General features: G+C 50.4%; 2 protein-coding genes across 42 annotated transcripts in view; one reads left to right on the top strand and one right to left on the bottom strand.

Moving 5' to 3' along the window:
- Positions 1 to 13,952, bottom strand: part of BNIP3 (BCL2 interacting protein 3) — a 235,040-nt gene that overhangs the window by 33,909 nt on the left and 187,179 nt on the right. The gene's annotated exons all lie outside the window — the stretch shown is intronic.
- The window catches only part of JAKMIP3 (Janus kinase and microtubule interacting protein 3), a 77,192-nt gene that overhangs the window by 16,821 nt on the left and 46,419 nt on the right, over positions 1 to 13,952 (top strand). For 39 of the 40 annotated variants that reach the window (XM_061478667.1, XM_061478649.1, XM_061478652.1 and 36 more), the window contains exon 2: positions 11,399 to 11,541. The exons of the other annotated variant lie outside the window; for it this stretch is intronic. The gene's annotated coding sequence lies outside the window, so the exon portion shown is untranslated. The remainder of the gene's footprint in view (positions 1 to 11,398; positions 11,542 to 13,952) is intronic. 40 annotated transcript variants of the gene reach the window in all.

Here is a 13,952-nt window from a genome sequence, read left to right as displayed (position 1 = left end):
CACCTTTCCTGTGCCTGCTGCTGGAGTACCCGCACCTCAGCACCTGATTGTCAGGTGTTTTGTAACCCTGAGGACTTTATTGAATTCACTGGGATGCGCAGGGGACGATTGGGATGCCGTTGTGGTAGCAGTGGAACAAAACAAGCAAATCCTGGGTGTAAATGACAGCTGCAGCCTTGCTTCTAATTAAAGAACTGCAGGGAAACACTTGCTGTAGTTCAAGTACATGTCTGCTGACTTGCCACGGGCTGAACCCACAAGCACTTGATGCTTCTGAAAGTAAACTTCCAGCTTTCCTTCTCCGTAAGCGTTCATCTGAACAATTCCTCGTGGTTTGAAATTCCAAGGGCCGGGTCTTGGAGTGGACAAAGAAAGGGCTCCCACAGAGCTGGGGCTGCAGCACCCCTGACCCCACGGGCATGTTCCCATGTCCCTGCGCTGAGTCTTGTCCATGGCTGTGCCCCCTGCCTGCTGCACCCTGGTCACAACAGGGCAGTCCCTCAGGCCTTTGCTTTCCCTCTTGTGCTTGTTTGTGTGAGTTCTTAGCAAATAGAGTTTGTAGTGGCAGTGACAATGTCCTTCAGGTCTTCGTTGTAAAAGGAAAGAGTGAAAAAGCATTGAGAAGTAGCCTGGGGGGGGGCAGTCAGTTCTGTATTATCTGCTGTAGTGGGGAACTGGGACATCTTGGATTAGGAAAATAATCTTGGAGGATTGATGGAGTGGTGCTGGGAGTACTCAGGGAGCTGGTGTGGGCTCACAGGGCTCAGGGGAACTCTGTGCATTCCCTTCAGGTACATCCTCATGGCAGGGACCGGTGACAGAGGGGAGCACAAGTACAAGATGGTGGCTGTCGGGCTGGTGCCTGGACCTGATGCATAGCTGGAGCTGCAGACAGTGCATTGCACCTGAGTGTGTGTTACCTAATGAGGAGCCACTGAGGCTGCTGAGGTTAGTGTCAAACATTGGTGTTTGCATTGCAATAGGCTTGGGATTTCAAGATGTTGATGAGCTTTTCTGTTCCTGAGCTGTTGGAGTTCAGTCTCTTAACAGCGAGAGCTGGGTTTGTGCAGCCAGGGCATTGCACCCTGTACCTGCAGCTTTAGCTGGGCTCAGCCCAGCAGAGAGCAGCCTCAGCCTCTCCCCTGAAATCCTGCATGGAGATTTCCATGCGCATCTTCTCCATGGTATTTATAGTGTGAGCAGAGGGAGGCATGAGCCTCGCTCCATGAGCAGGGCTGTGGCTCTTTCCCCATGCACCCCATGACCCTGCCCTGTGCCAGGGCTCGCTGCGAGCCCAGCAGTGGGGTGTGAGGTGAGGGCTGCCCCTCCGGTGATGCCGGCCTGTGGAGTGCCCGGCGGGATGCTCGGTGGGCTTCTCCCTCCATCAGCCCTCCAGGTCCTCGGGCAGGCGGCTGCGCTTCCTGCGAGCCCGCAGTGCTGAGGATGCCCGACTGGGAGCAGCCGGACCCCGAAGCTCGTAGCAGGACACCCCCTTTTCCCTTAGGCACGGCGCGGACGGGGGCTGGGATCATTTCCTTCTCTCTCAGCCCTGCTCCCGTGCTGGCTCGCGTTTGATATTTTCCCCCTAAAGAAACCGTTTCCTGTTGCCATCATGTAAGCAGATGGGGAGGGTTCAGTGGAAATACCTCAGGAGAGGCTGGCAGAGGAGTGGATCCGGGAAGCAGATCCTCCCCGTAACGCTGGCACGGCTTGGTAAGTTCCATCTGGAGCATGGGAAGCGGCTCCCTTTGCTGAGTCACAGCCCCTCGGAGCTGGAGCTGGGACAAGCCGGAGGCGCCGCGCCGCTGGAGGTGAGGCAAAGGTGAGGAGAGGCGGTCCGGAGCCCTGCCCCGGGCGCTTCCCGCCTGGAAGGATGTTTAGATCTCATTAAAGTACGTTGGGAGCCGAATCCCATCCGCGGCAGCGGGTGCTGGCGTTCCTGCGCTGCAGGGCTCGGGCTGCGTGGATTCGCTAAGGCAAGTGCCGGGCAGATCGCGGTGACAGCTCCTTCCCTCCCCGAGGGCAGGGACCTCGGGATGCAGCCCCTTCCCGCATCCCCTGGCACGAGTGGGGAGCACAAGGACGCAGCACGGGAAAGGGGTGCTGGTATGTCCGGGAACTTGTCCCGAAGGACGGGGAGGCTCTGCCTGTCCTCCTCTTGCAGATCAGGGGATGCGGTGGTGGGGAGCGGTCGCATTCCCCTCTCCAGTGCTCCTGTGCACCCTGCAGCAAAGCAGCCCCTGATTCCCTGTTAGAACAGCCTCCCGGCGTCCGCTGCGCATCTCCCTCGCGTTCCTGGAGCTCGGCACCACTCAGGCCTGGTGCTTCTCCAGGCTCTGCCCTGCTGTTTATTTGCGGGAGTTGTAGCAGCTCTGTTTGTACTCACTCCAGTACCGTGTTTCAGTGGTGCGGATGCAACAGTTAAAGGTTGCCTTTGGAAGCGTTGTTGTCATCTCGAGTCTGCAGAACAGGGTGTCAAATCATAGCATCATGGAAGTTCTTCCCTGTGAGGGTGCTGAGGCGCTGGCACAGGGTGCCCAGAGAAGCTGTGGCTGCCCCATCCCTGGCAGTGCTCAAGGCCAGGTTGGACACAGGGGCTTGGAGCAAGCTGCTCTAGTGGAAGGGGTCCCTGCCCGTGGCAGGGGTTGGAGCTGGGTGAGATTTAAGGTCCCTTCCAGCCCAAACCAGGCTGGGATTCTGTGATCTCTGGGGGCTGTGACTTGGTGCTGCAGGAGCTTTGGCCCAGCTCAGTCTTCCATCCCCAGCACAGGATGCTGCAGGGGGAGCTGACGGTCCCAAGGGCAGGAGCTGAGGTCTCATCCGGATGAGCACAGCTTAGGAAGCAGCAGGGATGTGCTGGGCTCTGTGTTCCGCAGTCAGTAGAACAGGGGGGCCACTGGCCCTGCCCTTGTGCCTGAGCCCTGGGCTCCTTCCTGCCCTTCCTTGCCCAAGCAGATCTGCTTCAAGCCAACCTACCTGGGCTGTGCCCTGGTGCACTTGCTTTTGCACAAGATAAGAGAAGAAACCATGGGATTTCACTACAGAAATTGAAACCAAGGAAACCAGAAGGGCTGACATTCTCCTTAAAGGAAGGATGAGGACACGTTGCTGTTTCAGTCCTGACACTGATGCAGGTTGTGCGCAGAAAGTCTGCATCTGAGCAGGGATACACTGCTGCTGTGTGGGGAGGAGGTGACCCACTGTGTTGTGCTGAGAGCCACAGCCTCTGCCAGTTCATCACACACAGTTTGTCCTTGTCTTGCTGTTGAAATGTATTTCCTGGCCTGTTTTTTAAGCAGCTGATCAGTTTTGGCAACAACAAAGGCAAAGGGTGCGGAGGGGCCGAGAAGGAGCTGCCCACCACCAGAGCGGTGCCTTGGAGGGGTGCGTGATGCTGGGGTGGATGGCTCTGTACAGTGCCTGTGTCACAGGGTGCGCTCTCCTCTCCCTTCCCTGGGGCTGTGCCACTCGTAATACAGCAGTATGTGTTTTATTGTGCCCCAAAGGGGGGATTTTGTCACTGGCTTCAGGGGGAACAGGATTGTAATTTTAATTATACTGCAGTAGCAGATGGTTGTCAAGGGAAAAATATGGTCTTGGGTGTAGGGCACATGTTCTTTATGACCATGTAAATATGTTCTAGTTCTTTCCTGACTACAGCCTGACACAGGGCGATGCTGAGGTCAACTCCTGAGCCTGATACGACACTCATGGGGTTCCTTTCTGTCAAACCAAAATGGCTTAAAATACCTGTAAGCTGTGTCCATGTTCCCATTCTCCTCTCCATCATGGAGCTCCATGGCCCAAAAGTGCAATGTGCATCCAACCTACACTTGGGTCCAACATGTGAGATTTCAGTACAAATGTTTTGAAAGTCTGTGCTGAGCACTGACACTTGTTTGACTCTGGATGGGGAGCTCTGGGGTGATGTCAGTGCTGGTTGGAAGCCAGAAAAGCAACTGATCCAACCCAGCTGCTGCTGGGATGCTCCTGTGCTGCTGGGCAGCACCAGGGAGAGGTACCATGATGGTTTCCCTGTGGATGATTTAGCTGAGTACAAGTTTAAAAGCCAGTGTAGACATGTTAGCTTCATAATGCACACTCAGTGAGAGCTGAGATTGAGGTGAGGCATCACCAGAAACAAGGGCAATGTCACCCACCTCCTCATCACACTGTGGTTAGACCGGGAGGCTCCACAGCCCTATTTATAGACCATAATAAAGCAGAATATTACCCTGCATGGGCTCCATGGACTGAGTCAGGCAGGTCAGAGGGGTGAGCATCCATCCATGTGCATTAGCTGAGCTTCACCGTGGTGTGCGAGGAGCAGAACTCGAAGTGGAATGATCCCCTGATGGAAGCAATGGGGAGGCTGCAGAGGGAGGAGCTCCTCCATGAGCTGCGTGTGCAGAGTTAGTTACTGGAGATCTCTTGACTATGTAGGGAGAGTGCTTTAAAGAAGTGAAGCAGTGTGAAAGCTTAATTATACATCCAGAGCTGTGCAGAAATGATAGTTTACTGTGAGAAAAGAAGCTGGATTTTACTAATTATATGTGGCTGAAAATAGACTGAAATTGCAGCCAGTTTTACTATAAGCCTCTCAAAAACCCCTCCAAAGAAACCCAAACAAACAACACCCCTGCCACAAACAGCAACAGTCCCGTGAACTACAAAGCCAGGCTGTATCATTTTAATGCAATGCATTTACTTCTTTTAGCATCCTTCCACAGCCCAAATATGTAAAAGTCGGAACAGACTGGAGAAGCCAGGATCCCTGAACCCTCTCCCTTCTAGGGCTGCTGTAGGTGCTACACCTGCTAGTTGAACAGCTCTCTACCACATCCTGCTCCACTGATTCCAGCAGGTCACCTCGGAGGGTTGGTGTTGCAGGATGTCACGGAGGCTCCATCGCTAGCCACATGCCAGCCCTGGGAATACTCTGGAGCCTCATCTGTAAAGGGTTTGTGTATTCAAGGCAAGGGCTGCAGGGTGAAAGGGTTCTGCTCTGGGCAAACTTGGGAGCCATCTGCAGCCAAACCTGTTGAGGTGCTGCCCTGGCTGCTGAAGCAAGGGGACCACTAGCAGAGTTGGTGTTATACCTCCTATGACCGCTCTTGCAGGTCACGTTGGGGCTGGACGCTGCCAGTTCTGCCACTGTCACCCTGCACTTCCTGACTCTGCTTTCCTCCCCCGCTGAATTTGGCTTGTGGTGGTTTGAACCAGGGGCAGCAGAGCGATGGGGAGCTGCTGCCGGGGTCTGTGATGTGTGATACGCGGTGGAACATTCATCTTTCTACTGGAAGCACCATGTAACTATCATCTACCAGTGCCTCACGGGGTGGTTTCTTGTTCTTGCATTAGTGTGAACAAGTAAATGAAACATCCTTATTTCCTACACAATATCAATCATTTTCTAACTGCTTGTCTGATGGCTCTTCACAAAATCACAGGTCCCCAGTCTTTTATTACCTGGTCACAGGAATTATGTTTCCTTTAGACGAAGATGAATGTCATAATGAATACCTACCGCTCATCTCTCTGCAAGGTTATAATGCTTTTCAGCTTATCTCCCATCTCCTGCTATTACAATCTAGTGTCTTATTTACCTAGCTGCATACACAGCAGATGTCCTCAGTGATGACTTGGTCCTTCCTTCTAAATCTCTGTTTGCAGGATATGTCAAATTGTATTTTTAAGCATAGATTATCTTGTATTCCCATACTGAAATGCGTGTTGCTTAGTTACCTATTTTTCTAGTTTGAGGTTATTGTTTTGTCTTCCCTTTTCTTGCTTTATATTCCCCTCCCATCCTATTGACCTAAATACTCCTCTCCTATCAGCAGATTTGTATATCCTACACTTTCCTGCTTTTCCACAGGTCTCCAGTGGAGCATCACAGGCTGTCAGCCCCAGCTCTGGTCCTTGGAGCTCACAGCCATGGATCTCCTCATTTTAGCAGTAATTCCTCCTCTGTTCCTATCCCCATCCACGATTAGAGTTTCTCACACATCAAGTCACTACAACTGCTTAAGCAGTTAATGACACAGGCGTCCAAGCCTTCGGCTGTACTCTGTGAAGCTGAGATTCAGATGTACCTTCTCACATCCTTTGCACAGTTAGGTGCAAGGTCTCACTGAGGACACGTCCGCTACCCAAACACTGCTCGTGCTTCAGGCTGGGAAGTCCTTTGCTGCTGGCACGTAGGTGCCTGTGCAGGTGCCCACCGGAGCTTCGGCATGGCAGCTCAGGCATGGACGGCTCCTGCGGCTTTGATGATCCGTGTGTATTTGCACACTTGGTACACGTACTGTTAGGTACGTTCGCAAAGCAAGATAATAGTTTAGGATGTTAGGTATGAGAGGGCTTTGCAGTTTTGCTGTAACCATTGCTTGGGTTTTGGTTTTTATTCCCCAAGATACCCAGCTGACAGCAAACGCCAAAAAAGTTTTAGTTGAGTCAATTTAACACCATATTTTCTCCTGTTGTTAACTTGTATGTCTGCTTAGATAAGAGTGTGAACTGCTGTTGAAGAACAGCTGGAGTCTGCTCCTGGAGTTTGTTGATGTAGTACCTCCTCCATATGTTTATCCTGTGATTGTGCGTGTTTTTTTCCATGACTCCCCAAGTTCAGAGTGGATATAGATGCATGTGAAGCTGCTTACTGATCTGCTTTCCCTGAGCTTCCCAATTCCACAAGCTACTGTGAACTTCATGCAGATAAGGAGGAAGTTCTTTATTGTAAGGGTGGTGAGGCAGAGGAATGGGTTGCCCAAGGAAGTCTTGAATGCTCCATCCCTGGCAGTTCAAGGCTGGGTTGAACATGGGTGACATGGTTTAGTGTGAGGCGTCCCTGCCCGTGGCAAGGGGGCTGGAGCTGGATGAGTTTAAGGTCCTTTCCAACCCTGACTATTCTGTGATTCTATGATTTTCTGTTAAAGCATTAACACACTCAGGTTACCCAGGAGCAGCTACAGCTATTGCTGGTCTGTGTTGGAAGGGACCTCAGAGCTCCTCCAGCTCCAACCCCTGCCATGGGCAGGGACCCCTTCCACTAGAGCAGCTTGCTCCAAGCCCCTGTGTCCAACCTGGCCTTGAGCACTGCCAGGGATGGGGCAGCCACAGCTTCTCTGGGCACCCTGTGCCAGCACCCTCATGGTGAAGAATTTCTTCCTCATAGCTAATCTAAACCTCTCATAGATTTAGAATGAGGGACTTGGCCACAGAAGTGAACTCCAGCAAGTAAACTGCAGTGAGCCGGTAAGAGAGCACGAGCAGAAGCAGCTGCTGAGGTTCCCCTTTTTCCCGTTTACGTATCCTGAGGCTGTCCCAGTTTTGTCCCTCATCAGAACCAGCAAACTGACCCGGGCTCAGCTCTGCTGTGGGCTCGGATGCCGCTGCTGCTGTGATCCCAGGAGTGCCTTGGCTTCGGGACCTCACGCCTGGGAGCAGCAAGCATCGGGAGAGCTTGCAGAGCTGCTGCTCAGCTCTAGTGAGCCGCAGGAGGCTCCTGTGGCAGCACTTCTGCTGCTGGGGGTGGGCTGGGGGGGGTTCACAGTGATTTGTGTGCTGGTCCCTGAGTGGCCTTTGTAGGCGGGTGGAGGCCACATGGTGCTGTTGGGGATTTAATCTGCGTGTGTTTGTCATTCCTGGTGCCAGGAGGCTCTGTAACGTGCATTAACTCCTATTAACTCTCATCACATGCACACACACTTGCTTTGGCTGGGCCATATTCCGAGCTGCTCATCCCAATGACTTTTATAGTTAAGAAACTATTCCAGTTGTGTTTGTCTTCAGTGTGACACTTATTGCGCATAGTGTAGCGTTCGGAGGGTCAGTTTATGTTATGCTTGTAAGTAACTGGGGTTATGTCTTCAGTATGCTCATGTGCACAAACTGAATGAGGTTTTGCATCAGCTGTCTTCTGGTTGTTGGTCTTGTTAAAGAAAGTTATAGAGCTCCTATGTTGGAGTCATAGAATCATAGCATATGCTTTTTCCAGAGGAACTGATCCTCTGAGAGTTAAAGTGAGGCTGAAACAACCTTCCCCTCTTATTCCCTTCAAAGCACGAAATATTTCAGAGCGGGTCTGGTTTTGCCATGGTGCATGGAAGTCCTAAACCCTCTTACTGAGCTGGTCTGTGAAACTACAGAGAAATGGGTGTCTGCCTGCCAAGCAAATTGACTGCAGCATCTCAAATCAAATCAGCTTTAAAAGACCAGATTATAGCTTAAACATTCCCAGCCATGTACATCTGGTAATGCAGAGGCACCTATGACAGGATCACCTTGGCAAGGTCAGCAGGAGCTGCGTGGCCTCAGCATGTCAGGACCTGGTTTGTGCCATGGTACGGGGGCATTTCTCACCCCTCAGTCCATACTTCCCTCTGTGCCTCCAGAATTTGCCTCCAAACTTGCTGCTGTTCCTCTCCTTTGAGAAGCGTAGCTTCCTCACTGCAGGGTTCATGGGTATCTTATTTCTGTTTCACTACCTGGGAGTGCATTTTGGTTTTAGGTTGCAGTCAGTCATCTTCAGGGGCTGGGCTGCTTTGGCTTTAAAATCTTTTTTAAAACAGATCTTTTCTTTGTAGTGGCAAATATATGTACTTAACCAGATAGAGCTGGGGTTTTTCACCTTTCTGTGTAAATACTGGGTATTCCAATAGTTCCTATGCGTTATAGGATGTTGTGCTGGTTCCCAGAATCATAGAGTCACAGACTGGTTTGTATTGGAAGGGACCCTAAAGCTCATCCAGTTCCAGGCCCCTGCTATGGGCAGGGACACCTTCCACTAGAGCAGCTTGCTCCAAGACCCTGTGTCCAACCTGCCCTTGAGCACTGCCAGGATTGGGGAATGCATTTTTAGTTTAACCTTTAATTTCCCCTTAGAAGAACACAAAGATAGTCAATCTGTTCCGAGTTAGGTCAGCAAAATGCCAAACTAGCCATTTAGAATTAGAAATGTCCTTGAAGAGATAAAGGGCAGAAAGCACCATTTCTGAAATTAGAAGCAAAACTGCAATAACCAATAACAGCAGGAAGTGCAGGCACCAGGACTCTGCTTCACAGCGCAAGTGTCAGCGGGGTCCATCTCTATGGACCTCAGTGCTCAGGCTGTGATTTACAGGAGCACATCTAATTTCCACTCTCCAAGCTGACAGCCCATCATCCTGAGCACAGTTTGGCTAATCAGGATGGGCCCTCTGTGTACCAGAAGCACATGCAAGAGAGTAAAGTATCAAAGAAAGGTGAGTTCCCTCATGTTTGGCTTCCATGTGTAAAATGATGTCAAGGTGGTAGTATTTTTCACAGTCATCTGGAATAACTATCGTCAGGACTGAATACGGTCCTTACGCCTTTATAGACTGCTTTTCTTTAGAGCACTGAACCAGCTCTGCTCTGCTCATTCTCCTTGACTGCTTCCCTGTTCTTTCCTAACATTCCAGCTGCACTTGCCCTGGAGATGAGCTGACACAGCCCCTCTGACCTGTGCCCATGTGCAGCTCAAGGGTGTCATCCCTCTGCCCCTAGGAGCTGGAGGAGATTCCTTGGGAAAGAGCAGTGTCCCCTCAAGCTGCCCCAGGGCAGGTTTAGATGGAGCTGAGGAACAATTCCTGCCCCAGAGGGTGCTCAGGCATTGGAACGGGCTGCCCAGGGCAGGGCTGCAGGCACCGTCCCTGCAAGTGTTCACACAGCGTGGAGACGAGGCCCCAGTGCCATGGGTTGGGGGTGGCCTGGGCAGTGCTGGGGTAAGGGTTGGACTGGAGGAGCTTGGAGGGCTTTTCCAGCCTGGGTGATGCTGTGATTTTGTGATTTCTATGCCTGTGGAATCGAGGGAAGAGCCTGGTGTCAGTGAGCTGTGCATGAGGCTGGGAGGGGACATGGCTGTGCCTGACTGCATCACTCTTCCCCAGCATCCCTGTTCACAGAGCCATAGACTGGTTTGTGTTGAAAGGGACCTTAAAGCTCATCCAGTTCCAACCCCTGTCACGGGCAGGGACACCTTCCTTGCAGAGATGCATTATTTCTAGAGATGTACTGGAGCTTTTGGCTCCAATGAAGTTGGCCAACAATATTTTGTCCTTTCTTTCCAACCCTTTTCTGCTTGCTCTAGGTTTCCATGTTCTCTCTTACCATGTTTTTTACTCAGTGTGTAACTTGCAGTGTGCAGAATCAGTGAGCTGGGTGTTTCACTTCGTGGTTCTCATGGTGTCCATTAGGTGTGAGGAGACAGCGCTGGTTACTGGGGATCATGAAACCTGGGAACACCTACAAACACTGGGGTGTGCGGCGGTTCATACTAACAGTGCTCCTGTGCCCCTGGGGCGCCAGTTGGTACATTCAGTAGCAATTCTGAGGTTTAAAGACAAAGCAAACAAAGGTTTCTGTTACTTTGTAGCCAAGTCTATAAGCAAATTAGAGCAATATTTACAAATAAGCACAGTTTTCACTTGTTTCTTTTTCTCACTGTATCCATTGGTAACTTTCAAGAGACATTGCAAGGCCAGGTTGGACGGGGCTTCAGGGGTGACTCCATGGGTAAGGTCATTCTCGGTGGGACCCCGGCTATTGTGTAGCTTCACACTCAGTAAATTTCCTGCTGTAGCTGCCCCAGGGCCTTGGGAGGCTTCAGGTCTACCAGATGACCTCCTGCTGCCAGTTAGTGCTGCTGCACCTCAGAGCTGCTGCTTTGCCTCACAAAACCCTTGGCTTTTTAACCAGAACCCACCACAGCAACACTTCCGCTTTTGTCTTTTGTATCAGGGTTTAACTTCAGCCTCTCATGTGTGTGTCTGCAGCTCTTTCCTTTCAGAAGACAGACTCTCCCACCGTTGTCTTGTCTCCCAGTTTGCCATGAGAGATAGTACAGGTACATGGATGGTCACCAGTAATGAACCAGCACTGCTCTGGCTGGGTCCTGCGGAGCTCGGCTATGTTGAACTGCCAGCTTCCTTTAGGAAGGGCTCTGAGGTGGAGTCTGTAACCCCCGGAGCACAGCATCATCTCCAGAACTGGGTTTTGTTTCCCTTCCATATTCTCTGATCATCATCTGATGAAAACCCCTGTACCTAAAATAACTCCAGCTGATGGTGTGCAATGCATAGACATGACCATTAATTCATTATGGTTTTCCCACCCTTGTTCCATCTCTCATCTAGTGCTGCCCACTCCAGATGTCTGATACTGAGCACTAAATCAGAAGTGCTGGTGATGTGATATTTGACCAGCTTCTCTTGCTGAACTTATTTGTCACCTCTACATTGATCTCTCTTGGCTTTATCTTCTCTAGCAATGTTCTTGCCAGGACCTTGACCAGTGGCACGTTGTCTCTTCAGTTACTGCAATGCAAAAGGTCTCCCTTTCACTGGAATTTACCTAAAGCTCTCTTGGTCTTCCCCAGGGCCCATCTCCCCACCTGAGATCACACTGCAGGGCTCACACTTGATTCCATGAGATCTGGGACATCCAGCGCCCCCGGACTGCCCTCCTCGAGCAGATGTTGGTGGGAGAGGAATGGTGCTGATCCCTGTGCTGCCGTCGTCGGTGGGTACCGCAGCTGGACCCTGGTATTGTAGATATTCATTTATAACCACTGTAAGTCTCCAGTAAGTCTGTTGGTTGATCGTAGTTTTGCTTTCTTTCTAAATCAGTTATGGACCAAGGGACCCGCTTGCTATTAACTGAACGGGCAGAGATGGGCTGAAATTAGGGAAGGGATTCTCATCAACTGTCAAGAAAAGGTTGTTTAAACTGGGGTATTTAGTAATGAAAAGTCAGGTTTGACATCATCTGATCCTCTTTTTGAGGGGCTGAAGGAGCAGCTTTTCATTAGAGCTTGGTGGCACCTAACAGCTTGTAACTGTTGTCATCTGGGAGGTTTATCGACTTCTCAAACTCTTATCTGTTGATGTTGAATCACAGAACCCCAGCCTGGTTTGGGCTGGAAGGGACCTTAAAGCTCCTCCAGCTCCAACCCCTGCCACGGGCAGGGACCCCTTCCACTAGAGCAGCTTGCTCCAAGCCCCTGTGTCCAACCTGGCCTTGAACACTGCCAGGGATGGGGCAGCCACAGCTTCTCTGGGCACCCTGTGCCAGCGCCTCAGCACCCTCACAGGGAAGAGCTTCTGCCTAATACTGAGCTCCATTCAGCTCAGCACCCTGCAGAAATACCTGCATTGGACAACCTGACCAAAGAGAGGTTCCCCCTCCCAGAGCATCTCTCCACGCTGTCCAGTCCCTAAAGCTGAGCTTGATGTGGATGAGTCACTCTGAAATGAGTGCTAGTTCTGAACTGTCACCAGCAGTGCTTGCGTTGCCATGCTGGAGTCTGTTATTTTCAGCTCATTTATGAATTGATTAAATCCAATGACTGAAAATCTTTCATAACAGTGTTCAGTTAAATGTTGCCTTCTCCTCTCCCAGTCCAGCTGTGTTGCGTGTTGATGCAGAAAAGGGGTGGGGAGGTAGCGTTGCACAGTTATTATAGGATGTTAATAACATGCTTTCAATGTTTCCATAAAGTCCTTTTGGATCATACGGTGCCATCTGTGTTCCAGCTGATTGTGGGTAATTACACAGGCATGGATTCCTTGGGAAATGGATGGCATTACCCAAACAGTTTGTTTGCCATCAGCATAATGGAATGACACAATATTAACTGAGGGAATTAAGTCTGAAGTGCATTCCTCACTAATAATCCTCAAATCAGTGGAATTATTCACTGGAGCTGCTCTGGTTTAACTGAGAACTCGGATGCGTGTCCTACTGTAATGTTATTGCAATAACTCCAGTGGATTCTTGAACCTTAAGTGTTGTGGAGTGTCTGAGAAGGAAGAAAAATCAGCTTCCTACATAGCAGCCACTGTTTCTGATTAATTATTTCACTCTCTGCCATTGAGAGATGTGAAAGCTAAATGGGTGTCCTGCTTTGAGATGCACATGTTGAGATCGAGCAGCAGTTCAGTCTTCCAGCAATGGAATTCAATTACTCTCCTCTTTTTCACTATAAACCAGTGTCTATTCACCTAATTGACACCCAGCTGTGCTCTGCATTTAAAAACCCAACTAGGTGTGTAAAACTTATGATGAACTATCAGCGGATGGGATGTAGATGTGTGTGTGTGATGCAGCCAGTCACCTCTGCAACAGGAATCTGCATGCACCATGCCTACAGCTTACAGGGTGCCGGATTTTGCTTGTAACCGTGATCCACCCAGCAAAGGGTTAAAGCTCACCACGACTAAGGATTAATGTTTGAGGAGAAATTCAGGTCAGTCAGGATTTGACATGTGTCTGTTAAAGCTGTTGTTGGAATTGATATAATCCCAAGGAAAACTTTGACTCGACTTCATCTGCAGAGACTTGATACTGTGCGCTGGTGCTTGGGGAGGGGTGTTACTATCTTTGGTTCAGATCAGATAATATTTCATCAAAGAGCACTTTAGGAACCTATTTCTCACTGGAAACATTGGCTGGATGGGTTTTTTTCCCCTTATGGAAACAGATCTGCTCTAAACCAGCCAACTGTTGGTAAAGGAGTGTGTTCACTTTGCAGCATGGGCAGCCCACGAGGGGTGTGCTGGCATATGGTAGTGCGGGGTGTTCTGTTTAGAGTGGGGATCTCCACACACGACAACATTTCCCAGTGAGTGTGGCTAAAAACAGGGCACCAAGCACAAGTCTTTAGCATCCTTAGTGAGTGTCCTGCGTGCCCAGGCTTTGCTTACACCGGTGGCTCCTCCTGGGTTTGATGGGAAGTGTTGTTCTGAACCTGGAATGTTCTCAGCAAAAGCATGGTCAGGACCGATGGATGTGCTCCTTTGGAATTTGGGTTGAGTTACCCACAGCTGGGTTTATTAAAAAACCCAAAGCGGTTTATCATATTAGTCCCAATTTAATCATCATCTGAAATAGAAACCAGCAGCTTTCACAGGGCTGTATTGTGCATTTGAAAC

This window comes from Pezoporus flaviventris, unplaced genomic scaffold, assembly GCF_033815535.1.
Source record: "Pezoporus flaviventris isolate CSIRO_AGI_PZ_B2104156 unplaced genomic scaffold, CSIRO_AGI_Pfla_v1 ptg000129l, whole genome shotgun sequence".
In the NCBI taxonomy this organism is placed as follows: domain Eukaryota; kingdom Metazoa; phylum Chordata; class Aves; order Psittaciformes; family Psittacidae; genus Pezoporus; species Pezoporus flaviventris.
This window is presented reverse-complemented; position numbering and strand designations above follow the sequence as displayed.